Raw genomic sequence first — 16,022 nt, 5'->3', positions numbered from 1 at the left:
ATATAAGTGATATTAATTGTGCAGTTACTTCTTTTATTAACTTTAGGTTTACAGAAAGATACTGTCATAGCAAGTCACTTATAAATTTGCCTAGATATAATAATGTGAATAACTTGATACTTCCTATAGTGTATTACCTTAAGTATGTCTCACCACTGGAGATTACAAAGAGACCTGATCAAGATGCTCACTAATAACTGTCTCTCCAGTGCCACAGAGATCATTGAACTTCTGAGGCAGCTAATGTTTGTCTTAAAGATCGTTCCTTCAAAGGACCCTCAGCAAGAAGCTTGGGGGAAGAGAGAGAGTTGAGAGGGATGAGAAAGATCCTATCTTATCGAGTTATCACATGATGCTTCAAGTGTTTTGTTCTTCTCTCAACCTGAGATTCTGCTTCATTAAAATGCAGGCATGTGGCTGCAATGCTGATTGACTATAAAAACAGACACACTGCAGGGGTGCATACCTGTAATCCTAGCACTTGGGAAGCTGAGACAGTAGAATTGTAAATTTTAGGCCAGCTTAGGTCACCATGCTATTTCTAACACTTTGAAAAACAAAACAAACAAACAAAAACTTACCTTATTGTATACTACTATTGTACATTTATATATTATCAATTAGAAATAATTTATGTTAAAAAATATCTCTCCTAAAATGTAACCATGTACTTTGTATTTTTAATATAATATCTACCAAATTTTTTTCCAGATCCGCCCCAAGTCCTGTACTGTTTCCAACTTTGTGTCCTTTATTTTTAATTTTTGTTTGATGGGGAGAGAGGGCTAATTCAGCTTGTGCTTTCACATCATAGTTCATCATTAAAGGAAATCAGTAAGGAACTCAAACAGGGTATGAAACTGGAGGCAGGAGCCAATGCAGAGGGCCTGGAGGTATGCTGCTTACTGGCTTGCTCCTCATGGCTTGCTCAGCCTGCTTTCTTATAAAACCCAGGACCACCAGCTCAGGGATGGCTTCACCCACAATACACTGGACCCTCCCAATCAATCACTAATTAGGAATGCTCTACAGACTTTCCTACAGCTGGATCTTATGGAGGCATTTTCTCATTTGAAGCGCCCTCCTCTCTAATGACTCTAGTTTTTGTCAAGTTGACATAAAACTAGCAAATACAACTGACCCCTTGCCAATTTGACACACAAACATATCACTTTTCAATTAGAGCCTTTCCTTCCTTATTTATCCCAATGGTGGTACATTAATGTTAATATTTATGAAACATAACTTTAAATTCACACAGTCCTTATAAATTGAAACACATTAAAAGTTCAGTCCTTTTAAAATATCCAATCTCTTTAAACATACAAAAAGTTTTAAAAGTTAAAAGTTTTTCAATTGTGGGTTCCTGTTAAAAGGTCAAAATTAAGTTAAAAATACTTTCTTAAAGAGAGAAGAATCAGGACACAGTCACAATCTGAATTAAGCAAAACTATACTCTAACAATGTAGATCTGATATAGTCAATGATCTGAGAGTCATTCATAATCCACTAGGCTCCTCCAAGGGGTCACTTCTCCAGCTCTATCCTCTGCAGCACGCAATTTGTCTTTGAGGCCTTGGCTGGTTCCACTCCACTGTTGATGCTATTCTTGATGGTTATCCCAGTGTACTGGCATCTCCAAAACTGCAGGGCAGGGGCCCCTTGCTGCAACTGGACTGTACTTTCACAAGTAGCCTCTCCTAGGCTCTCTTCAAGGACTCCAGCCCTGCCACAGAGTGGCAAGCCTCAGCTCCTCTTTATGACACCATCATAACTTCAAAACTTAGATGCTTCATCTAAGTAACTACCAAGTTTGGCTGCCAGCACAAGATACAGCCTTGGCCACAGCATGTCTGGAACAAAACTGTGTGTACTGACTCTCAGGAAACACTTCCCAGAAGATTTCACATTGATGACACTCTTACTCCTCTTCTCTTTTGCTTTGTTGGCCAGGCTGGCCTCAAACTCACAAGGATTCACCTACTTCTCCCTCTAGAGTGCTGGAATTAAAAGCATGCACCACCATAGTTCAGCTGCTGCTCTCTTTTCTTTTTCTCCAATATTTTTATTGATTATTTGGGTATTTTATATAATGTACCCTCAATGCATTTGCTCCCCATTCCTCTCTTGTGCCCTTGACCAAAAAAAGAAAAAGAAAAACAAAACACCAAGTCCAATTTGCGTTGCCTATATACTCATTGGAGCACAACCAAACTCCCAATGGCCAGCCACTTAAAGATAACTAAGCCCCACACACCACCACCACCACCACCACCACCACCACCACCACCATCACCACAAGCCATCAATTGTGAAGAGCTACATTTCATCATTTTTATCACATCTTTTAAGGACTCATTTCAATGGCTTCCTGTCTAGACTGTTTATTGGGGGGAGGCGGTAGTTTGCCACAGAAACCTTCAATATTTCTCATTCTCAATTATAAGTTTGCAGTCATTGATAGTACTCCAAAAGAAGCTTTCCTGGCCGTAACAGCCAGTGGCAGCATAGATCATGAAGTTCCACATGGTTTGCAGCGGCAGCACAGACATGGACCTCAACATGACATTCTGTGGCAACATAGACCACAAACAACAACACAGCTCATGGCTGAAGTGGACCACAGACACCAACACAGCACTCTGCAGAATCATGAACCACAGCCATCAGTATGCCTCCTACAGCAACAGGAATCACAAACACCAGCATGAACCCCAGCAGTAACATGAACCACCGGACCACCAACACCAGGATGACCATGAACATCATGGAGCCCCAATCCTGAAAATGAACCATTCTCCATCTTGGATATCCTACTTTTGCTCAGATCCAGGGTATGGGCTGAGCAGTATGTTAGAGGGCAGAGCCTGTGCTAGCTCCAAGGGGCTAAACACTACCCAACCACAATGTGCAGCCATACTCCCACACCTGTTACCTCCTAGCCACATATCTTGTTCCACCTCTCTCCACTGCTCCATTCTACTTTACCCACCTCTCCATTGCACTTTGATTTATCAAAGTGGCACTGCAAACTGCTGTGTGTCACAAAGTATATATATATATTTTTTTGCTCAAACAGCTTTACATGCAAATACTTATTACAACGAGTCATTGGTCTGGTTCAAAGTTTCTGGTTTCTGAAGCACTCTTGGATATTCTAACATTGCCCAGAGTCAGGGTTATCTTGTGGCTGGGCAGGGCATCTAGGGGCAAAATCCAGAGTTCCCAAATCACTTAGCACAACTCTCTGTGCTTGCAAGCAACAGGAAGCACCACAGCCCAGAGCTCGCCTCCCCCAGTGGGGTGAGCAATGTGAACTGCAGCAGCAGCAGCAGCAGCTCCACTCTGTGTGCCAACCCACTGGTCCTAGCCTGGCCCTACTCAGAAACAATAGTCTCCTTTTTGTAAGTATTTAAAAAAAAAAAAAAGTACTGCAAATATGATTACAAGCATGGAGCCAACCACTGGAGTGTGGTCAACTTACCAGATGCCATACTCAAAAAAAAAAAAAAAAAAAAAAAGACACTCTCCATTTCTCCTAAACCAATTAACCAATCATATCAATTGAACTTGATCTGGAGCAGCATCTCTGGTTCCGTTGTCTCCTCTTACTACTTTTCCTTGTGCTCTCAAATCTTTGTTAACCTTCCACTCACTGATCTTTCTACACTTATCCAATACTCCACTAAAGAACTTAAAAAATAACTTACAAATTACTGCCATCAGTGGACCTTTTCACAATATGACACTGTGGCTGAATTCTAAGGCTGAAAAATGTATGTAGCTCAGTGGCAGAGCAAATGTTTAGTCTGGAGTGAGACCAGCACAACTTAAAACAGAAAAATAAATTGTAGAAGTCTGTTGCTGCTACATCTTGTTCTTCCTGTTGTTCAGCAACATGTTCTGATCAACAGAAGTCAAGGGAAATAGCACAGACTTGCGCACAGACTTGCGAACTTAAACACCTTGAGTTCCCAAGTGGGAAAATGTCTTGGATCCACGGGAAGGTAAGAATATAGAAGAATATAGAACATAGAAGACTTTTCCATCAAAGCTTACACCAGCAACCAGCAACCTGCCACACTTTGGAGAGGATGAGCTAAGATGGCTTACTCCACCAAACTTCCAGAAAATGTAGAAACAAAAGGAACTCAAGTAAAAGGAGCAGAATCTCAGATGATATCCCAAAGAAATGCCAACAAAAGAGGTTGATTTAAGCATCTAAGTAATAGCATAGTTTGTCAGCAATTACTAACTACTATAATCCAATCTCTGTCCCCATGCGAAGATGAAACTTTAAAGACTTTCCATGAAATCTCCTTTATAGCTGTTTAATTTCATCTTTTACAAATACATAAATCAGCAGAGCTGGCACTCCAAATCCCCTCCCATATACAGAGACAGCTTGACTCCCAGGAGCTCCCACACAACCAGGCTCACAGGTTGGACACTCCTACCCCAATACTTGGCCTAACTGGACCCCCACAAGGCCACTGGAGGCAGGCTCTATCCATCCTGCCCTTCCAGAGACACAGCTTCCTTCCAGCTCACAACTCAGCTCTAGGCAGACCCCCTCCCATACCCTGAGACACTATGACTCCCAGAAGCTCCTTCACAACCAGGATCTAGGCTCAAAAGAGGTACAGGATCCAGTCAGAAACATCAAAAACAGGTAACACCTGAGATAACCAGATGGCGAGAAGCAAGCTCAAGAACATATGCAACAGAAACCAATGCCACCTTGGCACCATCAGAACCCAGTTATCCTACCACAGCACGCCCTGGATACCCTAACACACCTGAAAAGCAAGAGTCCAACCTAAAATCCCATCTTATAAAGATGATAGAGGGCATAAATAACTCCCTTAAAGAAATACAGGAGAACACAGTTAAGCAGGTAGAAGCCCTTAAAGAGGAAACACATAAATCCCTTAAAGAAATACAGGAAAACACAAACAGGTGAAGGAATTAAACAAAACCTTCCAGGATCTAAAAAATGGAAATAGAAACAAAGAAATCACAAAGGGAGGCAATCCTGGAGGTGGAAAAGCTAGGAAAGAGATCAGGAGTTACAGATGCAAACATCACTAACAAAATATAAGAGATAGAAGAGAGAATCTCAGGCAGAGAAGATACCATAGAAGATATTGACACAATGGTCCAAAAAAAAAAAGTAAAAAAAAAGTTTCTAACCCAAAACATCTAGGAAATTCAACACAATGAAAAGACCAATCCTAAGAATAATAGGAATAGAAGAGAGAGAAGATTCCCAATCCAAAGATCAATGAGTATCTTCAACAAAGTCATAAAAGAAAATGTCCCTAACCTAAAGAAAGAGATGGTCATAAACGTACAAAAAGCCTACAGAACACCAAATAGATTGGACCAGAAAAGAAATTCTTGCTGTCACATAATAATCAAAACACTAAATGCACAGAACAAAAAAAAAGAATATTAAAAGCCATAATGGAAAAAGGCCAGATAACATATAAAGGCAGACCTAACAGAATTGCATCAGACTTCTCAACAGAGACTCTAAAAGCCAGAAGATTTTGGACAGATGTCATACAGACCCTAAGAAAACACAAATGCCACCCCAGGCTACTATACCCAACAAAACTCAATCACCATAATGGAAAAACCAAGATATTCCATGACCAAACCATGATTTAAACAATGTCTTTCAACTAATCCAGCCCTACAGAGGAAAATAGAAGGAAAACACCAACCAATAAAAAGGGAAACTACACCCATGAAAAAAACCAATAAATTAATCATCTCACAACAAACCCCAAAGAAGAGAACCACATAAACATAATACCACCTCTAACAATAAAAATAACAAGAACCAACAATCACTGGTCTTTGATACCTCTCAACATCAGTGGACTCAATTCTGCAATAAAAAGGCATAGGTAACAGACTGGATACTTAAACAGGACCCAGCATTTTGTTGGATACAGAAACTACACATCAGTGACAAAGACAGAAAAAATACCTCAGACTAAAAGGCTAGAAAAAAAAATTCTAAGCCAATGGTCCCAAGAAACAAACTGGAGTAAAAAAAATAGACTTTCAACCAAAATTTATTGAACAAGATGGGGAAGGACACTTCTCACTAAAAGGAAGGAAAAGGTGCTGTTATATGCTAAGAAATAGTTGTTTAAAGGACAGTTTCCATTTTTTGAGATATAAAGCATATGTTTGTCCTTTAGGCTACTGATCTTCAAAAGCAACTGAGATTAAAGGAAAGGAAGTCTCTATGATTAAAAAATAAAACAAAGCATCCATTTGACCCCATTGCTTCAGAACATAAACCACACATAAAAAGAACTGAGAATCTATGGAATTGGTAGACCATAAGGGTTTTTGCTTGTTTGTTTTTAGGCAGCATATCATTTTGTTCAAACCAACAGAACTTTGGAACTCATTTTATTTAAAAAGCAGGTCTTAGTGGCTCCCAACTGCCTTATTCTTATTCATGTTAACACACCACCTGGTTGGTGGTGGAGTGGCTATAAACCAAGTACCATAATATGCTGTTTAGTTTTTGTTTTTGTAAACTTGACACAAGCTAGGGTCATTTGTGAAGAGGGAACCTCAATTGAAAAAAATGCCTCCATAAAACTAAGTCTACTACAAACCAATAGTGATAAAAACTGCATGGTATTGGAACAGAGACAGGCAGGAGGATCAATGGAATAGAATAGAAGACCCAGAAATGAACCCCCATACATATGGTCACTTGATCTTTGACAAAGGAGCTAAAACTATCCAGTGGAAAAAAGACAGCATTTTCAACAAATGGTGCTGGTCCAACTGGAGGTCAGCATGTAGAAGAATGCAAATTGATCCATACTTATCTCCTTGTACAAAGCTCAATTCCAAGTGGATCAAGGACATCCACATAAAACCAGCTACACTAAAACTAATAGAAGAGAAATTGGGGAAAAGCCTTGAACACATGGGCACAGGAGAAAAGTTCCTGAACAGAACACCAATGGTGTATGCTTTAAGATCAAGAATTGACAAATGGGACCTCATAAAACCGCAAAGCTTCTGTAAAGCAAAGGACACAGTCAATAGGACTAAGCGGCAACCAACAGATTGGGAAAAGATCTTCACCAACCCTACGTCTGACAGAGGGCTAATGTCCAAGGTATACAAAGAACTGAAGAAATTAGACTCTAGACAATCAAATAACCCTATTAAAAAATAAGGCACAGAGCTGAACAAAGAATTCTCAACTGAAGAAGCTCAAATGGTCGAGAAGCACCTAAAGAACTGTTCAGCATCCCTCATATTCCACATGAAACTCAAGAAGAAGAAAGAAGACCGAAGTGTGGGTGCTTTGGTCCTTTTTAGAAGGAGTACCAAAAGATTCAACCAGAGCTCCCAAGGCCTAAACCTCCAACCTGAGAGCACAAAGGGAGGGACTCAGGTCTCCACCTGTATAGGTAATTGAGGGTGGCCTTGTCAGCCATCAGTGGAAGTGGAGGGCCACGGTCCCCGAAAGTTTGGATTCCCTAGTGTTGGGGAATTCGAGAGCAGGGAGATGGGACTGGAAGGATGTTCAGAGCACACCCTCATAAAAATAGGAGGAGGGGGTATGGGATAAGGGGTTTTGGGGGAGAATGGAGGGGAGATAACTTTGAAAAGTAAATACGTAAAATATCCAATAAAAAAAAACAGATAATGAGAAAAAAATAGTTTACTTATTTCAAATTATCTTCGAAAGTTTCTAGGAGATGCTAACTGGCTAAGATCTTATTTTAAGCTCTCCACAAAAAAATTTAAGTCTCTGTTTAATATTCTCAAGGGAGATGTAAATCCTAATTTCCCTCAACAATTAATTGACAAAAGAGGAGTAATCTCACAAAAAGTAGAAGAAGCTATTATTAATTGATATATTATATAGTCTGATTAGTTGTTGGCTGTTCTATAACAGTCCTTTGATAAAAGAGATTATCAATATAGATTTATATTTCTTTAAATAGTGTCTTTATGACTCTCTGAGTGTGGAAGGAGGAGCTGCTGGTGCATCTGCCCTGATTTTACAAGAACTCTGAAAAATTAGCTTTAAAAACAAAAGAGGGGGAATGGTACCCCACCCAGAAGGAGTCCCCCAAAACACTCTCCATCATGCCTTGCTCACTTTTAACTCTCTTAACCTGAAAGCTCATGGCAAATCTGCTGCTGACTGCTTCTGGCATCACCAAGACCAATAAAAACTATGCCACAGCTATGTGGAAGAACCCTCTTACCCTTAAAGGAAATGGCCCGGACCCAATTCTCTTATGGGGCCGAGGATTGATATGCCTGTTTGATACCACAGAAGGCACAGCTAAATGGCTACCAAAAAGACTAATGAAATAAATAGATATCCCCACAAAGCCAGGACCAACCATAAATAAGATGAATAACAACTGACTTCCAGGGAAGAGAAATCTCCCTGAAAACTCCCTTCGTTTTCCTTTCCAGGTAAAAATGAATCACCTGTGATGTCTGCTGTTAGAAGTTCTAGTCCAGATGCTGACCTCTGACCTTATACTACTCAGACCTTCAATGGGCCATTGACAAGAATATCAAACAGTTAGAGATTGACATCACCAGTCTGAAGAAATCCCTCATTTCGCTGTCTGAAAAGTCCTCCAAAAATTTCAAAGGACTTTATTGGACTTGATTTACTCTTTTACAATAGAAAAGACTGTGTACAGCTCTTGGCTGTGTATGGCTCTTAAAGAAGAATGTTGCCTTTACATAGACAAGACAGGGATGGTTAAAGAAAGCATGAAAAAGGTCAGAGAAGGCCCTGAGAAAACACAGAGAGAAAAAGAGAAAGATGAGAGCTGGTACAAGAATTGGCTTTCAACCTCTCCATGGTTGTCAACCCTATTTCCTCCCATCTTGGGACCATTAATTAGGTTATTTTTGCTTATTTCTTTTGGTCCCTGGGCCTTAAATAGACTGACCAACTTTGTGAAACAACAGATAAATAATTCGGTAGCAAAACCTATTCAGATACATTATCATAAGTTAGCTATGGAGGACTCAAGATGAGGTTGTTACTCTATCCAGGGTGTTCCCAAAACCCATCTCCACCCAACCTAAAAGAGGGGACTTCCGCCCCTAGACCAAGCAGAGAGGGACCATCCAGAACTCCCTCTGACTGGCGATCTGAATTCCTGCTTAGGCTGCGAGGCTAAGCACTGAAAGGGAATATAAATAATAGTTAAAAATATCTCTCTGGGTTCCCTGAGGGACAAGCCTGACTGCATAGGGTTTGATGTCAAAAGTATCCCCTCTCCAGGAAAAAGACATCGGGGTCGGGATGGGTATGAACTGGACAACAACAGAGGGACTGGAGCCATTACAAGGTCCCCTTCAATTACTGGAGGTCAGGCCTCTATCCCCACCTTCACAAGATTAGAATTGCACAGCCCTTTTATACGTAGAGAAGGGTGATGTCAGGGGCAGCCCTGCTTATACACTGAAGGCCTAAAATCAGCCATAGGCCTAAAATCAGCAATAGTCCTGTCATACGTGTATACTAATACCAAGTCTTGGGTCTCTGTGGAAAAACATTGAAACAGATGGCTATAAGCTAATGTAAACAGGCAGTTTTTGTATAAATTTACCAGCCTGAGTAGTCATAGACCTTGTAAATAGGTAGCCTTGGCGGATAATACCAACTTAGATAAGGACAAGTGAATCATAGAGTCATAGTGACCTGTCCCCTGAACCTTCATCCAGCCGATATCATGTTCTGAAAGATATCTGTACTCCCCCTGAACACCCATGCTCTGGTGTCATCCCCTTCCCCACGTTCTGCCTTTTTGTGTTTATAACCCCCGTGCGAATAAGTAAAAATTATGATTTGATTTTAAAAAAATAAAAAAAAATTAAAAATACTAAGTCTGTAGGTAACTAAGTCTGGAGGGCATTTTCTTGATGTGGGAAGTCACAGCCCACCAGGAATGGTGTTACACTGAGCAAAGAGTTCTGGGCTATATAAAAATTCAAACTTAGCAAAACATGGAGAGAAGTTCAATAGGCAGCATTACTCATAATCAGTGCCTCAGTTCTTGAGATCAGATTTATAGCCTGCTGGAGTTTCTGCCTTCCCACAATGATGGACTGTGATTCAGATGTGTAAGCTAAATAAATCTTTCTGTTCTTGTAATCACAAGAACATTCTCTCTTGAATGAGAATGACCCCACAGGCTCATATATTTCAACTACTGGTCCCAGTTGGTGGAATTGAGAAAGATTAGGAGGTATGGTCTTGTTAGAGGTGTGCCACTGGGGACAGACTTTGATGCTTCAAAATTCGATGCCATTCCCAGTGTCTCTTGGCCTCCTACTTTTGGATGGTATGTAGGCTTTCAGCAGTTTCTGTTACCATGCCTTTGCTTTACTATCATGGAATCTAACCCTCTAAAACCATAAGCTCAATTAAACACTCTTTTTATTATTTTATAAAAAATATAAACTTTATTTTATAAGCTACTTTGGTCATGGTATTTTGTTTCTATAAAAGAAAACTAAGATACTTCCCAAGTTGTTTTTTGTCATATTTTTATCACAGCAAAAGAATCCCTGACTGGAACACATAACAAAGTCATTCAACATGGAAGTTTCTCCCAGATCTATTTTCTGTAGATGCTCAAACTAGGCAAGTACTGTAACCAACCTGGAAGGAAAAAATATATTCTAAGAGAGAGTTAGTCCCCTTCTTTTGGCTGTTGAAACAATGATCTCCAAGGGATCAGAATGTCTTTACAAGTATTCTTTTTTTTTTTTTTGGGGGGGGGCAGTAAAGTATGTTCCCAACCAGAGGAGGAATTTCTCACCCAGGAAGGGGTTGCACACATTTATGACTTGTCAGACCATGTAGGAATACTGGAAATTAGACAATGATAGATCAGTAAGAGGCAGGACTATACCTTAACCGAGACTGCTTGTTTATAGATAACTTTTGCCTTCTATTTAAACTTAAATGTCATGTCACAAGACCTCTTTATTGGCTCATCTTGCCAATGTAGCCAAAATGTTCTAAGTTTTCTTTTGTTGTTCTAAGACAAGTCCTCACCCTCAAGCTGGCCAAATATGAATTTATAAAGTCCTATTCCTTTAGCTTTAACCTCTGGACCTGAGTGTTTCTGTCATCCTATTTTAGGATTGAACCTAGATCCTCTGGTATGCTAGGCTGGCACTCTATAAATGGAGTCACATACATCCACAGCACACCAACCCAGCCACATCAAATGAATCTCCTTTCTCTGTTCTGCATTAATACTAATATCTTTAAGGACCTATTTACTTATGCTATTTATTTTATGTGTAACAATTCAGCTAATGCATATAGTCTCTATAATACCTACATTTCAAGTGGATTGGTTTTGGAAGACTGCTGACATTCCTTGGCTTTGTCCCAAATTGCAGCATTATGTTGGCAAAGTCATCAAAATATTGAAATTCAGGTTTTCAATTAAAAAGAAGAAAGGGCATTTAGGAGGTCAGAAAATTCCAGAATTGAGGTAAGGTACTAACACTGTGCTTCCAACATTAAATTCTAACAAAAAATAGTAATCAGGGTTAGAGGCAATTATCTACATTTTATAGATGAGAAAACTCAGATAATAAACAATAAATGAGCTGGCATTCAATCAAAATGGTCACACATCTCCAGTATGTGTTCCTATCCATTATAATATGCCGCTTTCCTTATACAAATAGAACCAGCATATACAAGTGGCAGGCAGACTGCACCACAGAAATCTGAGCAAGAACTGACAGGAATCAACATTGGCCAGCTTCTCAAGTAAAGCAAAATTCAAATCTTCACTTAATATTCATCCTTGTTTCCTACACTAAAAAGTTTGGCTTGGCTACTGTGTAGTTCCCAACAGTACTTTTATCCCTTTCTCAATATAACCTGTTGGGGTATGCTGTATGAAATTTTGTCTCTGTCCCTCCTCACCTACCAAAGGCATTCTCTCTGGTTGTCTTTAATAAATATCTGATAGCCAAATAGCTGGGCAGGAAGTAGAAAGTGGGATTTCCTAGGAAGGAGAAAGGAACTCTGGGAGGAGGAGGAAAGCCTTTTCACCAGGAGAATAAGAGGAAACAGCCATGATCACAGGCCTGGAAGGTATAGCTAGCCATGTGGCTGGATGGGGCTAGGTAGTTGAGTTAACTTAGATGAGCTAGTTGAGACTCTGCCTAGCTAAGCCCTAAAGCTTTGAAATATTAAAAAAGGTCTCTGTGAGGTTGTTTGGGGAAAATACTGGTTAAGGAATAATTGCTGCCATATTAATTTCCAGCATTAATTAATATATACAAAATTTTAATAAATCATTTAATCTACATAACCTGAAAAGTTTAGATGAACTAGGGCATTGACTTTTCTCAATCTGATCTGTCTGTCAGAAAAAGACTGTTGTTCCAAAACGTGATCCCCAACTTTAAGATCAAAGTACACAGTAAATACCAATCCCTGCCAGCATGGAAAACAAGAGATGCTGTCATCTTGCCTTGATCTTGATCTAACATGCAGTCATCAGCTATTTGTCCTTCATGCCTTGGCCCACTTTCTTTCTTTACAGGGTGGTAAACACTAAATAACAGATGGCATGGCCACTTCAATAAATGAATTTTATGAGATAAAAGGTTATTACTTTTTAAGGGGGTAAAAAGGATACAAATGTGTTACTAGTACCAGAAGGAAGCTATATTAATTATTTAGAAAAAGAAAAAAAATCTATCTTCAGAAGTCTAAATTTAATTTGATTGCCAGTTTTGCAATATAAAATAAAAGTTAGCTATGGAAAATAAAGTTCTATAAATCTGTTGTGAGTCAGTTACCTATAGCTAATATCACTTTTATTATATAGCCAATCTTCCATAATTTGTAACTTCCACATCCATCAACAGACTTAACTAATTATAAATAATTATATTGAAAATATTCAGAGATAACTAGAAATTCAGAAATTTTTCTCATCATTATTCCCTAAGTAATAAGATAACAGCAATGATTTATATAGCTTTTTTATTGTACTGCATATTATAAGTTATCCAGAGATGATGTATAGATACTTCTTGGCCTGATAAACTGTTAAACAACTGTACAACAAAAAAAGGGGGGTGTAAAATCAATTATTGACAATAAGTCATAAATAAATTTATTTTAAGATAATTCTTTGAGAGATATATATCACTATTACAGATGAAAGAACTTTAATACTAACAATATGAATATGCTTTATATTTACTTAAGGAATTAAATATTGTCTAAATATCTGATACTCCATCACACGGTTTATATTTAGACTTTATAATTGTCAAAGTTGGGACTGATAAACATTTTACCTGAGTGCTGAGAACATATCAGGTCTGCATGATGGGGTAGCAAGCACTTTTTCCTACTGAGCCATCTCAGGAGATATCAAATGTTACTAGAATAGTACTGATTATATGAATCTCTTAATCAGTGCTCTTTACTGAAACCCAAATATAATGATTGGCTTCTCTGGTTGGCTTCTTGGAGTCCACTCCATGAACAAATCTTGGAAAATTATACTATTAACAATCTATTTTCTTTTCAGTAAATCAGATGCCCAAGAATAAATGGCTGCGAGACTAGAGAGATGGCTCAAATTGTTAAGAGAACTTGATGATCTTCCAGAGGACCCTGATCTGGTTCCAGTACCCACATGGTGGTGCACAACCATTCACCTCTCTAGTTCCAGGGAACCAATGTTTTCCTCTACCTCTGCAGACAAGCACATTATGAGATCTACATATAAACATACATACATATATACATACATGCAAGCAAAACACTCACATGCATAAAATAATCAAAAATTTAAATAACTGTAAAACAACTTACTTTATGTGGTTATAAAAACTACATATAACAGAAAGCATATATTTAATAATTAAAATAGTTTTGATAAAACACCTGAAATTGTGTATTAATTCATAGCAAGGAAGAACAGAAAGAATAAGATGCGAGCTTAACTGACAGACTCCTCTGTCTTAGACAAAGGATCTCATGGAAGAAATGACTGACTCCATGAATGCTTTAGGTCCCTTCTATTTTTCAGATGATGTCTCTTTGACAATGGTTTTCAAGTTCATTTATCTTTTTGCTAATGAGGTAGAAAAAAAAATGCTGGTTGAATAAGAGTTCTGTGCCCAGGCAGTCTTCCCTATGATTAGTAGCAATATCAAAGAATCCAAAAGTAAGTACTCCTCGAGAACTAAGGAAAAAAAAATAACTCATTAGAATAAAATCAAATCATGGAAGTTACAGTATTTGAAAGTAATTCTGGAACTATGAAAATGAAAATAAATAATTTGGAAGTACTGGCATATGACATAAACACCAATGATTAAAGGTATCCATTGCTTTTATACCCTTCATTAAGCCCTGCATATGCTAGTCATCTCATTAACTATATGGAAAAAAAGAAAAAGAAAAAACCAGTATTCACAGCAATCAAACATGACTGTACCTACTTCTCCCAAAGTTGAGGAAAGAATGTGAGTAATTTACCTTTGCCCAAAATTAGATAAGCATTAGGATCCAAAGAAAGGCAAGGGAATAAACAGAGTCTAGGTTTCTTTGAATAAATAACCCCACAAAAGTTCCTGCTTGAAGCACATTGGTTTTAGATTGGAGTCTGGCTCCTTTCTAAACTAGAAAATGGGGAAAAAAAACTGAACATTTTTATCACGGTAAGGGTTCACATGTACAATATGATCATTCAGAATCCATACACGGGCTAAGGCGATAGATCATTCAGTAAATACTTGACATACAAGCAAAAGGATCTGGGTTCATATCTAACATACCCATAAGCTGGGCAAGGTTAATGTGCTAGTAACCCAAGTACTGGGAAAAAGAGGAAGGGATGGGATGAGAGCACAAAGCAGATATAGATGATCTTTGAGACTCGCTAACCAGCCAGTCTAGAAAAGCTGTGAGCTCCAAGTTGAAAGAGTTTTTATTTCAAAATGTAAGATTTCAAAACATATGTGCTCCTGAACCCACACTCATTATACATAAACAATAAATACATAAAATAAATTTAAAAGAGAAAGGTAGAAAGAAATAGAGAAAAGACACCCTACATTGACTTCTGGCTGCCACATGCCTTAGGCTATTGGCTTGTCCACTAATTAGTACTGTCCATCCACTAGTGGAAGTCAAGAAGGGGAACTGGTAATTTAGTTTCATTTAAAGGGTAGAAAGAAGTGTAACCTCTTTAATGAGAAAAACCAATTTTACTCCACAAGGTAAGCTTTCTACATTAGAAAAACCTTAGCTTTGAAAACAAAAATTACCCCCCATGCTTCTTCAATATATGACTGTTTTACAGATCAGGCACTGAGTGGTAAAACTCTGGTAGAATCAGGACTAGAAATCAGTTAGTCAAATATGCACTTGTAACCACTTAGTATTCTTTAACAGAAATTAAATATGCAAGATTAAAAACTGGAAAAACACCTGACTACACATATCTTTATTTAAATTCCTATTTCTCATTGGACAAACTTTCCCATAGTTCCAAGAGTTTGTACTCAACTCACTGCAAAACTTTCTTAAGCTTTAAGTCCTAAGTAGATCCTTCCCCAAAAATCCTTTTTATACTTATGACTGTAGAAATGACATTCCCTGTGCTTAGTTTCCAACCACTAAAAAAAAAAAGAAGAAAAAGTGACGCTGATAAGGTCTGTACTGTGAATCCAGGTCAGGGAAAATATGCTTTCCCTAGCTGTCAAAGTCATCTCAACTTTACAGGTCACCAGAGATCAGGCTGATACAGAGATCTTTAGCTTCCTCTAGGTACACCACGGTCTCTACTGAAACCAGGAGGAGGAGGAAGTATCGGAAAGGCGCCTCCCACTTTGACCTCCAGCATCCCTGTAGGCTATTCAGGAAACTGAGTAAAATGACGGTTTTAAGATAACCACACACACACACACACACACACACACACACACACACA

General features: G+C 38.6%; 1 protein-coding gene across 1 annotated transcript in view; it reads right to left on the bottom strand.

Annotated features, from left to right (window-relative positions):
- The window catches only part of Mfsd14b (major facilitator superfamily domain containing 14B), a 60,498-nt gene that overhangs the window by 44,025 nt on the left and 451 nt on the right, over positions 1–16,022 (bottom strand). The gene's annotated exons all lie outside the window — the stretch shown is intronic.

This window comes from Grammomys surdaster, unplaced genomic scaffold (assembly GCF_004785775.1).
Source record: "Grammomys surdaster isolate TR1022 unplaced genomic scaffold, NIH_TR_1.0 632, whole genome shotgun sequence".
NCBI lineage: Eukaryota > Metazoa > Chordata > Mammalia > Rodentia > Muridae > Grammomys > Grammomys surdaster.
The sequence above is the reverse complement of the archived record's forward strand: the minus strand, read 5'-3'. Positions and strand labels throughout refer to the sequence as shown.